The sequence below is a fragment of the Peromyscus leucopus genome, chromosome X (assembly GCF_004664715.2).
Source record: "Peromyscus leucopus breed LL Stock chromosome X, UCI_PerLeu_2.1, whole genome shotgun sequence".
In the NCBI taxonomy this organism is placed as follows: Eukaryota; Metazoa; Chordata; class Mammalia; order Rodentia; family Cricetidae; genus Peromyscus; species Peromyscus leucopus.
In genome coordinates this window covers 7,177,231-7,192,978 of record NC_051083.1, presented here as the reverse complement: position 1 = coordinate 7,192,978, position 15,748 = coordinate 7,177,231, and the positions used below count along the sequence as shown (strand labels likewise).

At 41.4% G+C, this 15,748-nt stretch overlaps 1 pseudogene; it reads right to left on the bottom strand.

Moving 5' to 3' along the window:
* Positions 1-11,518, bottom strand: part of LOC114680955 — a 71,800-nt pseudogene extending 60,282 nt beyond the window's left edge.
* Positions 11,519-15,748: the final 4,230 nt, after the last annotated feature.

Below are 15,748 nucleotides of genomic sequence, written 5' to 3'. Positions count from 1 at the left end.
TGGTGCAGGATACAAGACAATTAGTAGGCAAAAGAGAATCTCACACAAAACAAATTAAATCTTTAATCACTGAACACATTATCCATACAAACAAAATACCTGTAGTTTTTTTTACTATTAAAAAAAAATCATAAGTCTGCCAGGCAGTGGTGGCACACGCCTTTAATCCCAGCATTTGGGAGGCAGAGGCAGGTGGATCTCTGTGAGTTCCAGGCCTGCCTGGTTTACCGAGTAAGTTCCAGGAAAGGCGCAAAGTTACACAGAGAAACCCTGTCTCAAAAAAACAAAACAAAACAAAACAAAACAAACAAAAAAAACCCCCACACAAGTCCATAAAAACACACAAAACCAGAAACCATAATATGTGCACAAAAGACCTGTAAAATATGTGTGTCACTGCATCTATATGTTTCTTGCACCTTTTCCTTGGCTCTTTCTCTTCCATTTGTTTGTTTGTTTTGTCCTATTCTTATTTGTGTATTTTTATTTTATCTAGGTGTCTGTATTTTAAAGAAAGAGAAAGAAAGGGTGTGGATTTGGATAGGAGTGGAGGTTGGGGAGGATCTGGGAGGAGTTGGGGAAAGGAAAATCACCATCAGAATATATTGTATGAAAAGAAATCTATTTTCAATTAAAAAATAGAAACACAATCAAAGCATTCCCAATTTAAAATTATCACAAGTTTAGTCAAATATTTGGAATAAATTCTGTGATAAATCCAGAGAATAACACCTTATTGTCTTCTCATTTCTTCTAGTCTCTGTGAGAGATCAAGAAGGAAAGGTTTACAGATATCCTTTTCACTTGGAAAGCTAACTTAGAAGGGCCTTTTCCATAATGTCAACATATTAAATACCATGTGTTATGTTGAGCTGCTTGACTAAAAATATTAGTATTTTCAATAAAATATGGATGGGCTTTACAGTCTAGTTAAGCAGGGAAAATGCAGACATTGCAAGTGGATATGTGTATGACTTTGTGTTCCAAATAAAGCAGGTAGTGTCACACATTCCCATTACTGTATGGTTTGAGTTTAAGTGTTGATAAATGTATGCTAAAGATTTAAGAACAAGTCTAAGCCTGAATATTCTGAACTAACAATTGATACCACCTGTTTTTTAAGAACTATCACATGGCTATTAGCCTGGGGGTAGTGGGTGGCATTGTGTGAGAAAGTGTCCTTATAACTATCATTATTTCTATATGTGAAAATATAGCCAGCATTCAAATTAATATTCTCACTCTTGTAATTTTTAGATATAATTATTATATCTGCTTTTAAATATTCAAAAGAACCTTGCTATTTGAAAATTTGTTTTGGAGGCAAATGTAGATTCAGGATTGACAATAAATTATTTCTAAAAGAAATCTAAAAGTAGGAAGAATATTTCATTTTATAAGATGAGTTGCTATTCATAAAGATTGTAACTTTTGTCCCTTAATATTATAATTTTCTTTGTAAAAATTACTGACATTCACTAAACATTTACAAGTGAAAGTATCATAAACACTTTAACTGGGCAAAATGGATGGGGTTTTAAGAGGTGGATAATAAATATATAGACTAGCCAAGCATGATGGTGTACAACTATAATCCCAGCACTGGGGAGGCAGAGGCAGGATGATCATGAGATCAAGGCCTTGGCTACACAATAAGACCTTATCTAAATCAATAAGTCACTCAGTCCATCCTAATACGAGATAAGAAAGTAGACTCCTCTTTAGGTTGACTGGTCCCTAGAGCAGGGGGGACATTTGTTCCCATGCTCAGTTTTGGAGGGAGATACTCTATAGCTACACAGAGAAGTCAGAGCCTGAAGGGAAGTAGAGAAGAAAATACTAGTGACACAGTAAGCAGGGGCATTCTTTCTCCTTGAAAGGTGAAGGGCCTACTAGGGTCACTCAGAGGTAGAACATTTGCCTAGCATGTGAGAGATGCTGTTCCCATCCACAGCAACAGGAAGAGGGAAACGAAAACATAAAAACAAGAGAGTGCATGAGAGGCCACTGCCCTCTCAGTCTGGCAGGCAGCAGTAGGCCTTTGCAGCCACTTCATTAACACATCATTAAGAAGACTGGCCCATTGTATGTTTGTGAGTACTTCCCAGAAAATGGATTATTTCTGTCCTCTCAAAATTTATAAGTGCTGCTCAGCACACTCCCAGGTTTCCTGTAATGTCTGTTAAAATGCCAGATATTGTAACAACAATGTCCAATCTATTTCCACTAAGTGAAATAAGACAAAATATTACAATATTGTTATATCCTCTGGCCCAGGCTGGATCTTCCTTAGATAATGTACACAGCTGAAAGGAGCTGTGACATTTGATTGGATATTGAGATCACTACTAAAACACCTATGGACTCTTAAAAATTACAACATCAAGCCGGGCGTTGGTGGCGCACGCCTTTAATCCCAGCACTCGGGAGGCAGAGCCAGGCGGATCTCTGTGAGTTCGAGGCCAGCCTGGGCTACCAAGTGAGCTCCAGGAAAGGCGCAAAGCTACACAGAGAAACCCTGTCTCGAAAAACCAAAAAAAAAAAAAAAAAAAAAATTACAACATCACTTCTTAAAAATCAAAATGCAGAAAAGTCATTTTGATCACTAGATTTGGAGATATTTTTCTTTGCAAAATAGGGAAACTCAAAGAGTTTAATGTAGTAGACACTATGCAAGATTTGTTCACTTTGATAATTTGTATTTTCTTCTTATTGAAAATAGATGTTTTCTCATATAATGCATCCTGATTATGGCTTCCCTTTCTTCTATTTCTTCCAGTTCCTGCCCATCCTCCCTTACCTGGATCTAACTCCTTTCTGTCTCTCATTAGAAAACAAACAGATGGGAGGAGGGAGGACAGAGGAAGCTGTGGTTGGTATGTAAAATGAGTAGAAAATCTCTTAATAAAAAAAAGAAAACAAACAGGCTTCTATGGGATTATAATGTAATGTGATATGATAAAACAAAAACGAACACATCAGAACTGGACAAAACAAAAGGAAGAAAAAGAGCCCAAGAAACAGAGACCCATTCCTTTGCACATTCAAGAGTCCTATAAAGCACTAAACTGGAAGCCAAAATGTAAATGCAAAGAATTTGTACAGTAAAAAGTGAGAAGAAAATTATATATAAATTGTAACACTATTCTTCTAATGGCCTTATTAAACTTCTAATGGTCTTATTAAACTTCTAAATGGTCTTATTAAATAAAAAAAACTCAGGAGTCAGGTATTGAGGTGATAGCTGAGAGATCAGAGAGACAGAATAAACCACAGCCAACCTCACCTCGCCAACTTCTCAACCGATCCTGTTTCCTCAGACTGGAAGCCTCTGAGTCCTCATCCAAATTGACCTCAGCTGGACGGCTGCTAAAAAGCTAAAAGCTTAAAAAGCCTCTAGTTCCTGGTCCTCATGCCTTATATACCTTTCTGCTTCCTGCCATCACTTCCTGGGATTAAAGACATGTGTCTTTCTCAAGCAAGACATGAGATCTCAAGTGCTGGGATTAAAGGTGTGTGCCACCATTTTTTGGCCTTTATGTCTAATCTAGTGGCTGTTCTATTCTCTGACCCTCATATAAGTTTATTCAAATACACAAAATATCAACCACAATAAATAAAATAAAAATAATAAGGTAAATTTTAAAAAAGAAGGAGCTCTGGCGTTACATTATGAGACAAAGAATCTCCAAAGATGCCTTTGAGTTTGTTTTCTGTTGGTCATCTACTTCTGAGCATGAAGCCTACTCTTAAGACAAGTTTATTTTCCCAGTGAGACTCCCTTGGAAATTAAATTTTTATTTGCAAGTGTTATCAAATTGGAGATTGTTTCTGGATTAGGAATGAGGGCATGTGTCACTTCTTTTAGCTCTAGGACCTCAACTGGTGCAGACCCGTTCAGGCTCTGTGCATGCTGCCTCAGTCTCTGGGAGTTCCTATGTGTCTCAGTCCTGTCTTGTTGATTTAGAAGGCCTTGTTTTCTTGAACCCACAGGCCAGGGAATCAAGTAGGCTAATTGCAGATGCCTCCATGCCTCCAAATCCAATAACCCCAGTGACATGCCCAGCTCTTCAACAAGCCACCTGCTGCAGCCTCCCTTTACTACCTGCCCTCATCTCCAGTGGATCACATAGATCTTTCCAAACTTCCTTCCCACCACTCACTGTCTTATTTCAGCCCCAACTCCAGGCGGCATTCCCCAGGCCACTCCCCCAAGGGAAGCAGGTAAGCCACCTTCAGACCTCTGCCCCCATTCCTCCAAATCCACACTCCCCCAGTCTCATCTCCAGCTCTGTAGCAGAACACCTGCTGTGGTCTTCCCTTTCCTCTCTAACCCCTATCTCCAACAGATCACATTGACCTTCTCCACCAACCTTCCTCCCCACCACTCATTCCCTTATTTCAGCCTCCAAAACCAGCAGGCATTCCCTGCAAACACACAGGCCAGGGAAACAAGTAGGCTAGCTTCACTCTCGTGCCTCTCTTCTGTATCCAATGCCCCATCTCATCCCCAGCTCTGTAGCAGACTACCTGCTGTGTCCTCTCTTCACTCTCCACTCCACCCCCAATTCCCTGGGGACTAAGCAAATCACCTAGAATCACAATCTTCCCAAGCCCAGATGCTGAGATACTGTTATGCCCAGATCTCGGGACCCCCAAAAGACCACAACGGAGACCGAGTTCGGTATGTAAAAGCAAAGAGCCTTTATTTCAAGCTCCAGGGCTCAATTCCTCTGTTTGTCTGACATAGTAGTAGTGGTGAGAGCAGAGAGCCCTGAGCCCAGGCAGGGTGGGATTTTTATCATAGCAGAGGTTGGAGTGAGGGGATTTTCAGGGTTCAGGACCCTGATTGGCTGACATTTGTCTAGCGGTATCTGTAAAACAAAAATAGGTGTGTATTAGACTCAAGGACATCTGGCCACCTTATCTAAAGGTTGGAATGTTAGGTATTTCCTCATCCCTGGGTGGATCCCTAGGTGGTATCAGCTTGAGGCTTTTTCTGGATCTGGGTGTTGCCTGCCAATAAGCCTGTCTCAGAAGCTATGTCTAGGCCCCTAAGCCTGATATGGCTGCTGTGTGGTCAAGCTATTTTGGAATCCCTTCACAATACCAGGGTAAAAGCACTATTGTGTTGGTTCTTGAACTGTTTCTTTAGAGCCATGAAGCTACTTTCATTTGAGAGTATCTTTCTCTTCACAGAGAGGAAGAAAAATGCCAATCATTGTGCCATTTAATTCAACCCATGATTCAGAGCATTCTGAACTTGAGAAAAATTTGGGGGAGTAAGTAAATATACATATAATTAGCAAGAAGCAAATTCAATGCTTTGTTTCTGTTTTCTATGGCTACAGATCTGGACCCACACATAGTCTAAGCATCCATATTCCTGTGGTCATTTGTGTCAATCAAAACATTTCTGGTTACCACTCTTTCCTGCTGCCATTTGTCATAGTTTCTTCTTTTCACAGATAGAATACTTACAATATTATACCAATGAGGCCAATTATGTTGTATTTCTTTTTCCACTTAAAGATAGAATGAAACCTTTTCAGGAAATTTGGCAAAAAAAAAAAAAAAATGGGGATAAAACACCTAAATCTCACCATCCTCAATCAATATTTATTTTCAAACCTGTCAACTGTCTTTCAGTCTTTATCCACAGCTGTATATTTTTACATAGTTACAATAAATGCATGTTCGTGAATGGAAATCATCTGCTTACTATCTATAGATCTTATCATAAAAATATATTTTTCAATATTACAAGTCAATGCTTGATAGTCTATCAATTGGGTATACTATAATTTTTTTGAGCCTACCATTGAATAGCCAAATTGCTTCTGAATTTTCAACATTAGGAAAATCAGGTCAAAACAGTCTTCATATGTATGGCATTTGCTTTCTTTCTGGATTATTTCCTTAGGATAAATTCCTAGTAGATATGAACATTTTTACAGTAAGCTAAAAATCCCTCTGGTCAAATTGCTTTTTAAGAACAGTATATCCAAACAATATCCACCAGCATCAAGAATGTTCCAAAGCTGCACATTCTGTTCTGCTGTCCTTCAATAGCATATGATGCCTACTGTGGTACATTTTATTCATTTAGTAGACAGTATTTAGTACCTGGTGGTGTTGTGCCCAGATCGTGACCCCCAGAGAGACCACTAAAGACAAGCATGCCAGAATGCAAAAGCAAGGTTTAATTCTGGATATCCAAAAGCAATACAAGCCTAGTCAGGGACTTCGTCCAATGCATCCAACACAGTGGAGGCTGGAGGAAGTGCCCACCTGTCTGCAAGCTCAGTTTTTAAAGGGAAAAATCATAAGGTTACATCATTTAGGGGTGCTAGTACGGGTACAATTCTGATTGACTTGCTTCTAGTGGCTTTCTAGAAATCATGGAGCAGTTACCCGCCACCATTTCTCATTGGCTGCCCTCAGGTGGGGACACTTTTATGGTCAGTTACCCTGGAAACCAGGGTTAGAACATTCTATAGTTTGGCAGTCATTACCTCATGACTACCTTGTGACTCTGTACTTTTACACTTCCTGGTTTCTGGAATCTGGACTGACTTGTTTCAGTAACTATTGGCCTATTCCTAGAAGGAGAAATCCTAGGCCTTAGTTTTTGGGTGAAAGCATTTTGGTCTTATTTCTAAGATGGCTCATTTTGGTCTCACAGTGGTATCTCCTATTTGATTTTTGTTTGCAGGTCTTAAGTTACAACCAGAAATGAATAATTAATTTTCTATACATTTACCAAAGAAGTAAAATTTCTTTTTTCCATTTATCTATTGATCAATGAATGTTGTACTTTTGGCTACTTTTTTGTAATTTCTTTTTTAATATTTAAAACAGTATTGAAATTAAAACATATTTGATCATGTTCTCCACCCCTTCCAATCCTTTCAGATGCTCTCCTGATTCCTACCAACCCAATTGTAAGTTCTTTCTCTAAAGCCCAACAAAATGCAACAACAAAATGAAGAAAAAATAAAACAACACCCCAAAAGAAAAATAAACACCAAACTGTAACCAATTAAAAGCACACAAAAATTGTGGAATCCATTATATATTGGTCAATTACTTCTGAATACAAGGCCAGCCCTGGAATAGTTGATATACCTAGTGTCACTCCATTGCAAAAAACTGACTTTCCCTCTCCAAGCAGGTACAAATGACAGTTCAGTTGTTAACATTTGTTGTGCCCAGATCGTGACCCCCAGAGAGACCACCAAAGACGAGCATGCCGGAATGCAAAAGCAAGGTTTAATTCTGGATATCCAAAAGCAATACAAGCCTAGGCAGGGACTTCGTCCAATACATCCAACGCAGTGGAGGCTGGAGGAAGCGCCCACCTGTCTGCAAGCTCAGCTTTTAAAGGGAAAAGTCACAAGGTTACATCATTTAGGGGTGCTAGTACAGGTACAATTCTGATTGGCTCGCTTGTAGGGACTTCTAGAAATTACTTCTAAGGGAGTGGTTGCCCGCCACCATTTTTCATTGGCTGCCCCCAGATGGGGGCATCTGGTGATTACACAGTCACTATGGAAACTAGGGTTGGGACATTCTATGGTCAAGCAGTTGCCTAGGGGGCCAGGGAGAGGACATTCCATAGTCCGGCAGCCATTACCTCCTGACTACCTTGTGACTCTGTACTTTTACACTTCCTGGTTTCTGGAATCTGAACTGACTGGTCTCAGTAACTTCTGGCCTGTTCTCAAAAGGAGAAATCTTAGGCCTTAATTTTAGGGTGAAAGCATTTTGGTCTTATTTCTAAGATGGCTCATTTTGGTCTCACATTTCCCCCTTCTCATGTGCCTAATGGAACCCAATCATGGGTTTTGGACAGTTAGCTCCTAAGTATCCCTCTCTAATAATGGCCATGTATTATTAGCCATCTTGTCTCTATGCCAGGGAGTTTTCTTTTGACCCAGCATTTCAGCCTTTTCTGAACAGGGTATATGGGTGATGTATTCTCTTCTGGAACTGCTTCGAGCTGGCATTGGGGCGCCGATGTCAGGGGGCCCCAAAAGGCTGAAAAGCTAGTCAAAGACTGGGCAAAGGGGCATTTGTCAGAAGCATGTAGCTGCCTGACCCCATAGGGGCAGACAGGGAAGAACCATGTTAGCTGGGCTGGTCCACGTCAGCTTTTAGCAAGTTTGGAGCTCACAGTCATCTGGAGCAGTGGAGTCAGCAACTGAAACCTGGAGGTGACTGCCAGCCAAATGGAAATCTGTTGAGACAAATTTAAACTAGGAACAGAGGTTAAAATTTATGAACTTATTTGGAACCCTTAGGTCCATACCCTTAGTAATAGGAAAATCAGTAGTCCCAAGACCAGGAGAGAGGAAAAATACCATCTTTAGGAATACTTATCTGGGGTCCTTTTGACCTCTGTGAAGTGGGTCTAGGTTTTTATGACTCTTTTGATCCTTTGAGGCCTACTTACAAAATGACATAAAAGTTTTAGATACATTAGTATTACCAATCTATACTGAAATCCATATTGTCTGTAAAACAGCAGAAGTGGACTCATGCCTTTGAGTCCCAACAACAACTACAGATTTGAGTTAAAAGCTTGTGCATTTTCCTTCTGTCCAGAAAGCCAGGTATAAATTGGACAGAGATTTTTGGCCTGGTGAGAGGCACTTTTAGGTTTACATTTAGACATATTTAGATGACATCTAAAACAAATCCAAAATATTGAGCTTGTGACTGAACAGTAAGTAGTCATTGCTCTACCAGCTCATCAGGACTCCTAAATGTTAAGCTCTGAACCATAGAACAGGAGAGTAGTCTGAAACTTATCTCATTTTGGACTCATATCTGAACCTTTATGACTTACTTAAACTTTTATATCTTAGAACATTTTCCTAAAAGTGAGCTAACAAGCTAGCTATGGCCTTGCAGAAGGATCTGGTTGATGCTGCCATGCTGACAAAGTTAGAGCTAGCCTGGCCATCAGTACTGTCAGAGATCTGAGAAGGATAAACTATATCTGAGTGCAGACCAAGAAGCTTCCAATCCTATAAATTACAGGGATCAAACCTTACCCAGGTCTCCACAGCATTGGAGGCACCAGTCAGAACAGTATCAATCTTCTTCCGCCATCAGGTCCATAAGGCAGAGTATTTTTCCTGTGGAATAGGGACATGGAAGACTGACCTTGGTCATGCAAAAGGGTGCAATCAATTCCAGTGTCCTACTGCTTGTCCACAGTCTGGGCTGGGTCCTGGCAGCAGGCATTGCACTGGGGCATCTTGCCCTGTGGTCAGCATTGTCATATTTCAGGCAGAGACGTTGTGGTGCCTCGTACGTAATCTTCTTTGGAGACCTTGGGTAACTGCTAGGATCTGGAAGCCTGTCTGATATAGTAAGCTTTTAGATCAACATTTAAATGCCATATTCTGCAGATCTCTGAAGTATGAGGGCTGTCCAGGTATATCTGAATAGACAAACTTTGTTACTAATTACTTGTTTCAAGCTCAACCCTAAAAACATATGCAAGGGACTGAGTAAATGAGTAAACTTATCCCTGTAATACTTACCCTGACTGCAATTAAAAAACTTGATTACTTATGACTGATTATTTATGTTCTCTAACAGCCTACAATAAATAGCCTAAAAACAATGCTTTTAAGTTGACGCTATTCTAGCATCAAATACAGGTTCACTGAGGAAACCAAAACAAAATATCAATATTTTTTAAGTCATTGGTTTTTTAACTATAAAAACTGTTCTTAAAAGACTGAGATCTCTCAAATGTCTTCCACCACTGCAACTAGACTCTTTTTGGAACTCTAGTCCTGCCATACATTTGTAAACCTCAGCTGTTTCCTATGATTCCTTTATGTTGCAAAGTTTGGCTGCCAGAGCAAGGTATATTCCTGTGAATAAAAGCATTGATGTGCAGCTTTAATATTAATCAAATAAACATGTTGCCATCTATTTAAATTTTCTAGAAACTTGCTGTTGAACACTTGGTAAAGACATAAGTATTAGGTGTTAACCTGAGTAGATCTTTATAACCTTAGTAAAAGATGGCTACCAGCCACATGGCTGCCCATGAGGTCACCAGCCAAGATGGAGGGAGCCACGTGGTTGCTGTTTAAAGCTCGTTTTTTTAAACAATAATTACTTGCACACATACACACAGTTGGATCCAAGTTACATACATACATACATACAGTTAAAGCTTGTTTACATTTTCAAGTCACATGCCTGTATACATACACACATAAGCAGTTTGCAGAATCATTAGCCATTTTTAAGATGAAAACCAATAAGAATTAACTTTCAAATTCAGTATTTGCAGGTATAAGAAACCATAACAAACAGTTTGCATCACATCCCCTCTGACCTTCTACAACCTTCCATGTACCCTCAGTCTGTTCCTTTGATCCCTCAGACATTTACTCTAGACAAATTCTGCTTTTTTTTCCTTTAAAACAGAAACTCTTACCAAAGTCTTTCTTGTGATTTCCCTCAGTACTCTAGAATATCTTGTAAAGTTACAATATTTTAAACAAGAACAGAAATACATGCATATACCATAAGAATAACTCTCAATTTGTATCAGCACTGTACCGCAGACAAGAAACTATTGGTGACATTCCATTCTTGGAGCCAGACCTTGATCAGGTTTTAGCCCCAGGGCAGGTCTTGGGAGCCCCACCCAACAGCATGGAAGAGGAGGACGGGGAAAGCGGGGGAAAGCATGCACCATGGAGACAGAAGATGACTCCACACCCTGGCTGGGCCCACAGACCTGTAGGCCACTCCTCAGCTGTGACCCTGGAGGGGCAGGTAGTTCTCCACCAGCCCCCACACTGAGCTCCACACAGGAGCCCAGCCAGAACCTACTGGCCGTATCTGGGCCTCACAGTGCTCACAGCCCGCTCTAGCACAAAGCCATGCCTAGTTCCCATGCAGCCAAGCCTCTACTCCACAGCTTTTTGAGCGAGCGGGGCCCCAAACCCACTGCATCTAGGCCCCGTGATGCTCACGGGCCACCTAGCCCTCTCAGCAGCACCCTGGGTCCCCGAAGTAGCAGCTGTGCAGCCGCTGCCTGCACTCGTTGGAAGCTTTCTGCTGCCTGCTGCCTGTGCTCTGGTCAGAGAAAGCAAGGAAGCAATGTTAGGTTAGTCTGTGCCAGTTCAACCACCGAAGGGGTCTCCATCCCTTCGGCTGGCAATCGGCCCACAAATCCCAATACACACACAAGCTCAGGCATAAAACACTCACACATGTGGCCACAGTTCTCACACATTTATACATTTATGAAGGTATAACAAATAACACTGACGAACAAGATAGGCAGACAAAAAGGAAGAATGGCCAGATCAAACGTGCCCTCCGCCGGCCAGCCAACATTAAGAGTTGGCCACTCTGCGGAGTAAAATCTCACCCACTTACGCTTCCTGACATTCACACTGTTGTTGTTCGCCGTGTCTCGCATGTCCTGCCAGTGAGCAAGGGTTAAATCCAAGGGGGAAGATGGAGTTGTCCCCATGGTTAGTTTAGAAAGCTAATGAACAAAGGGGAGAGAAACAAAAAACAAACACAAGAACAGACAATAAAGAAATGACAAGGCCTTAACAGATTAACAGATTCCCGGGTGCAACAGAGCGTCTCTGGAACCCGTGTTGATGTACACGGATCCAAAAACCATACAGACGGGGCCACAGAACTCTAAGATTGGTTCCTGGTCCCCTTAAACGGATGGACTCCACACAGGAGTCCTCTGACGGAGGAGGGGTCCTCTGAGGCCCCCCCCCACGTCCTGACGAGGGGTTGAGACATCTCTCGACTCCTCCAGGTCACCTTACAGGCGCGTCCGCCAAGGTGAGCCTGTCAGATTCAACCGCCGGCTTCGGATAAGAAAAGGAAAGCAAAGACAAGAAAACGGAGCGCTCTTACCGATCGGTGCAGATGGACCTCCGGAGCTCTTAGGGGTCCCGGCAGGGGGTCTCTGGGGATCCCGGACGGGCCCCCAAATGTTGTGCCCAGATCGTGACCCCCAGAGAGACCACCAAAGACGAGCATGCCGGAATGCAAAAGCAAGGTGTAATTCTGGATATCCAAAAGCAATACAAGCCTAGACAGGGACTTCGTCCAATACATCCAACGCAGTGGAGGCTGGAGGAAGCGCCCACCTGTCTGCAAGCTCAGCTTTTAAAGGGAAAAGTCACAAGGTTACATCATTTAGGGGTGCTAGTACAGGTACAATTCTGATTGGCTCGCTTGTAGGGACTTCTAGAAATTACTTCTAAGGGAGTGGTTGCCCGCCACCATTTTTCATTGGCTGCCCCCCAGATGGGGGCATCTGGTGATTACACAGTCACTATGGAAACTAGGGTTGGGACATTCTATGGTCAAGCAGTTGCCTAGGGGGCCAGGGAGAGGACATTCCATAGTCCGGCAGCCATTACCTCCTGACTACCTTGTGACTCTGTACTTTTACACTTCCTGGTTTCTGGAATCTGAACTGACTGGTCTCAGTAACTTCTGGCCTGTTCTCAAAAGGAGAAATCTTAGGCCTTAATTTTAGGGTGAAAGCATTTTGGTCTTATTTCTAAGATGGCTCATTTTGGTCTCACACATTTACTCCATTGGATAGGTTTTTATTCATCCATTCACTCATTCATTCATTTTTTACATATAACAAAATAAAATATAAAGATTTTTTTGTTTTGTTTTTTCGAGACAAGGTTTCTTTGTGTAGCTTTGTGCCTTTCCTGGAACTCGCTTTGGAGACCAGGCTGGCCTCAAACTCACAGAGATCCACCTGGCTCTGCCTCCCGAGTGCTGGGATTAAAGGCGTGTACCACCACCGCCCAGCATAAAATATAAAGATTTTAAAAAGCCTATCATATCAAAGTTGAACAAGGTAAATCAGCAAACAGAAAAGAGCCCGAGAAGAGGAGAAAGAGTCAGAGACCTGTGGGCGCCATGGGCCCTGGCCCCCGACTGGGAGTGGCTGTGGCCTTGCTTGCTGACCTTGATCAGATGTTTTCCCTATTCAGATTCCCTGCCGGTATCCACCCTTCTGAATGCTTAAGGGAAGTTCCTTGTTTGTGTATCCTGCATTTTGGGCGTTAACTATTTAGATGCAAGAATGTAGAACATTGGGTCTGGAATGTAGACCATTGACAGCGAACTTCTGCCCTCCGGGGGTTCCTCCATTTGTGCTGTAAGCCTGTATGTATTTAATGTTTCTTCCCTCTTTCAATAAACGGCATTCGACATCCAATTGTACGGATGACCTGCTGTCTCTTGTCTCTATTTTTTAATCCACAGCCCTTCGCTCGGACATGGTGAACGGTTATCGGTAATGCGGGCGTTACCGCAACAGAGACCCACTTGTTTGCACACTTGGGAATCCCATAAAAACACTGAACTGGAAGCCTTAATATATCCACAGAGGACCTGGTGAAGACCTGTGCAGGCCATGTGTAATGCTGCCCCAATCCCTGTGAGTTTATATGAGCTTTGCTCATGGTGATTTAGAGGGTCTCATTTTCTTGGTGTCCTCCACCCCCTCTGACTCTTACACTCTGCCTCCTCTTCTATAGGGTTCCCTGAGCTCTAAAGGGAGGGATTTGAGATAGACATCCCATTCGGGCTGTGTTCCAAGGTCTCTCAGTCTGAACACTGTCAGGCTGTGGGTCTCTGTATTTGTTCCCATATATTGCAGGAGAAAGCTTCTCTGATGATGGCTGACTAAGGCACTGATCTATGAGTATAGTAGAATGTAATTGGGCTTAATTTTATCACTACATTTTTCTTCTTTTTTAGACCAGTAGTATTTGGTTTTACCCTAGGTTCCTGGGCTATCTAGTCTCAAATTCTTGGTCACCCAAATACTTCTGGGTTCCAGCTCATGGAGTGGGCCTTAAGTCAAATCAGTTATTGGATGGTTACTCCTACAAGCTTTGTGTCACCATTTCCCTAGCATATCTTATTATAGGCAGGATGGAATTATAATTCAAAGGGTTTGTGACTGTCTTGGTGTTTACATTTCTCTTTTGGTAGCCTGCAGAGTACCTTTCTGTACCATAGATACTGTGTGAAGGCTTTATGTAGGCACCAGCTCAACATCTCCATGTTGAATGAATTATGTAGGTGTTGTCTTCAGCAATGGGGCCTTGCTGTCAGTTTGTGGAGAGCAACCTATAATCATGGCAACAGCCTGAATTGTTTGGGGAGTCCCATGAGACCCGTTTGGCCAATAACTCAATTAGATGTAACACTATCCTGATACTGGAAGTTTTGTTGGTGACAAGAGATGGCCTGTTGGGACTCCATCTCATCCATTATCTGGTAATTTCATTTAGATTGCCTTCATATCTGTACCTATTTTAGGAAGTTTCTACTGCATTAGGTTTCCATGCTACCCCTCAAATGGCCTTTATTTTAGCTGTCTCTCCTAAGTATTTTATTCTACAACCCTATGTCCCCTCCCCAATCCCACTTCATTTTCCTGTTCTGAGACTTGCCCCCATCCATCCGTAACTGTCTATCCTATTTCCTTTTCCTCGGGAGAGCTATCTGTCCCTCCTTAGTCATTACTCTATATCTAACCTTTGTGGTTCTATAGATTGTAGTTTGGTTATCATTGACTTAACAACTAATAACCACATATAAGAAAACACATGCCATATTTGTCTTTCTGGGTCTAGGATACCTCACTCGGGATTGTTTTTTCTAGTTCCAACCATTTGCTTGCAAATTGCAGGATGTATTTTTTTAACAGCTTATTATTACTCCATTGTATAAATGTACCACATTTTCTTTATCCATTGTTTTGTTGAGGGACATCTAGGTTGTTTCTAGTTTCTGGATATTATGAATAGAGAACAGTGAACATGGTTTACCAAGTGTCTTTGTGGTAAGATGGAGCACCCTTTGGGTATATGGCCAAAAGTGGTAAAGCTAGATATTGTTCTATTCCCAGCTTCCCAAGGCACTGCCACACTGATTTCCATAGTTACTGTACAGTTTTCACTCCCACCAGCAATGGATGAGTGTTTCTTTTACTCCACTTCCTCACCAGCATGAGCTGTCACTTATTTTCTTCATCTTGGCCATTGTGAGAGGTGTAAGATGAAATCTCAAAGTAGTTTTCATTTACATTTCCCTGATAGCTAAAGATGTTGAACATTCTTTTAATTCTTTCTCAGCCATTTGAGTTTCCTCTTTTTAAAATTCTCTGTTTAGACTTGTACCCCATTTTTAACTGGGTTATTTGTCTTCCTGATATCTAGTTTCTTGAATTCTTTATATATTTTGGATATTTTAGATACTTTCTATGTCTTCTTTTAGTGGTAAAAGTCCTGAAAATAATTACTTCAAAAATTCTCCTGACTACATTCCCTGATATGTGTTTAGTTTGTCAAAATAGTGCTTTTGATGTCTTCACAGTTGCTTATCTTTTTATTTCCTCTAATGCTTTTAAGTTGTACTGTTATCTCCTTCTTCAAATATAATACCTTTTCCACTACACATACTTGTGGAACTTGTTAAGGTATTGACAATTTATTTTGATGAATTCTGTGAAGTGCACCCATAAATTATAGTTCTGAATTGCCAATCTTTATCCAAACCAAACAGTTTTATATGCTTCCTTTACAAGGTATGTAATCAAGTCTGCTTGTTCATTCTGTTCTATTCCATTGACCAATGTGTTGCTAGAGTTTCCCTGCCTTGCCCACAGTCAGGACAAATCTTTGTCACCTGCCAG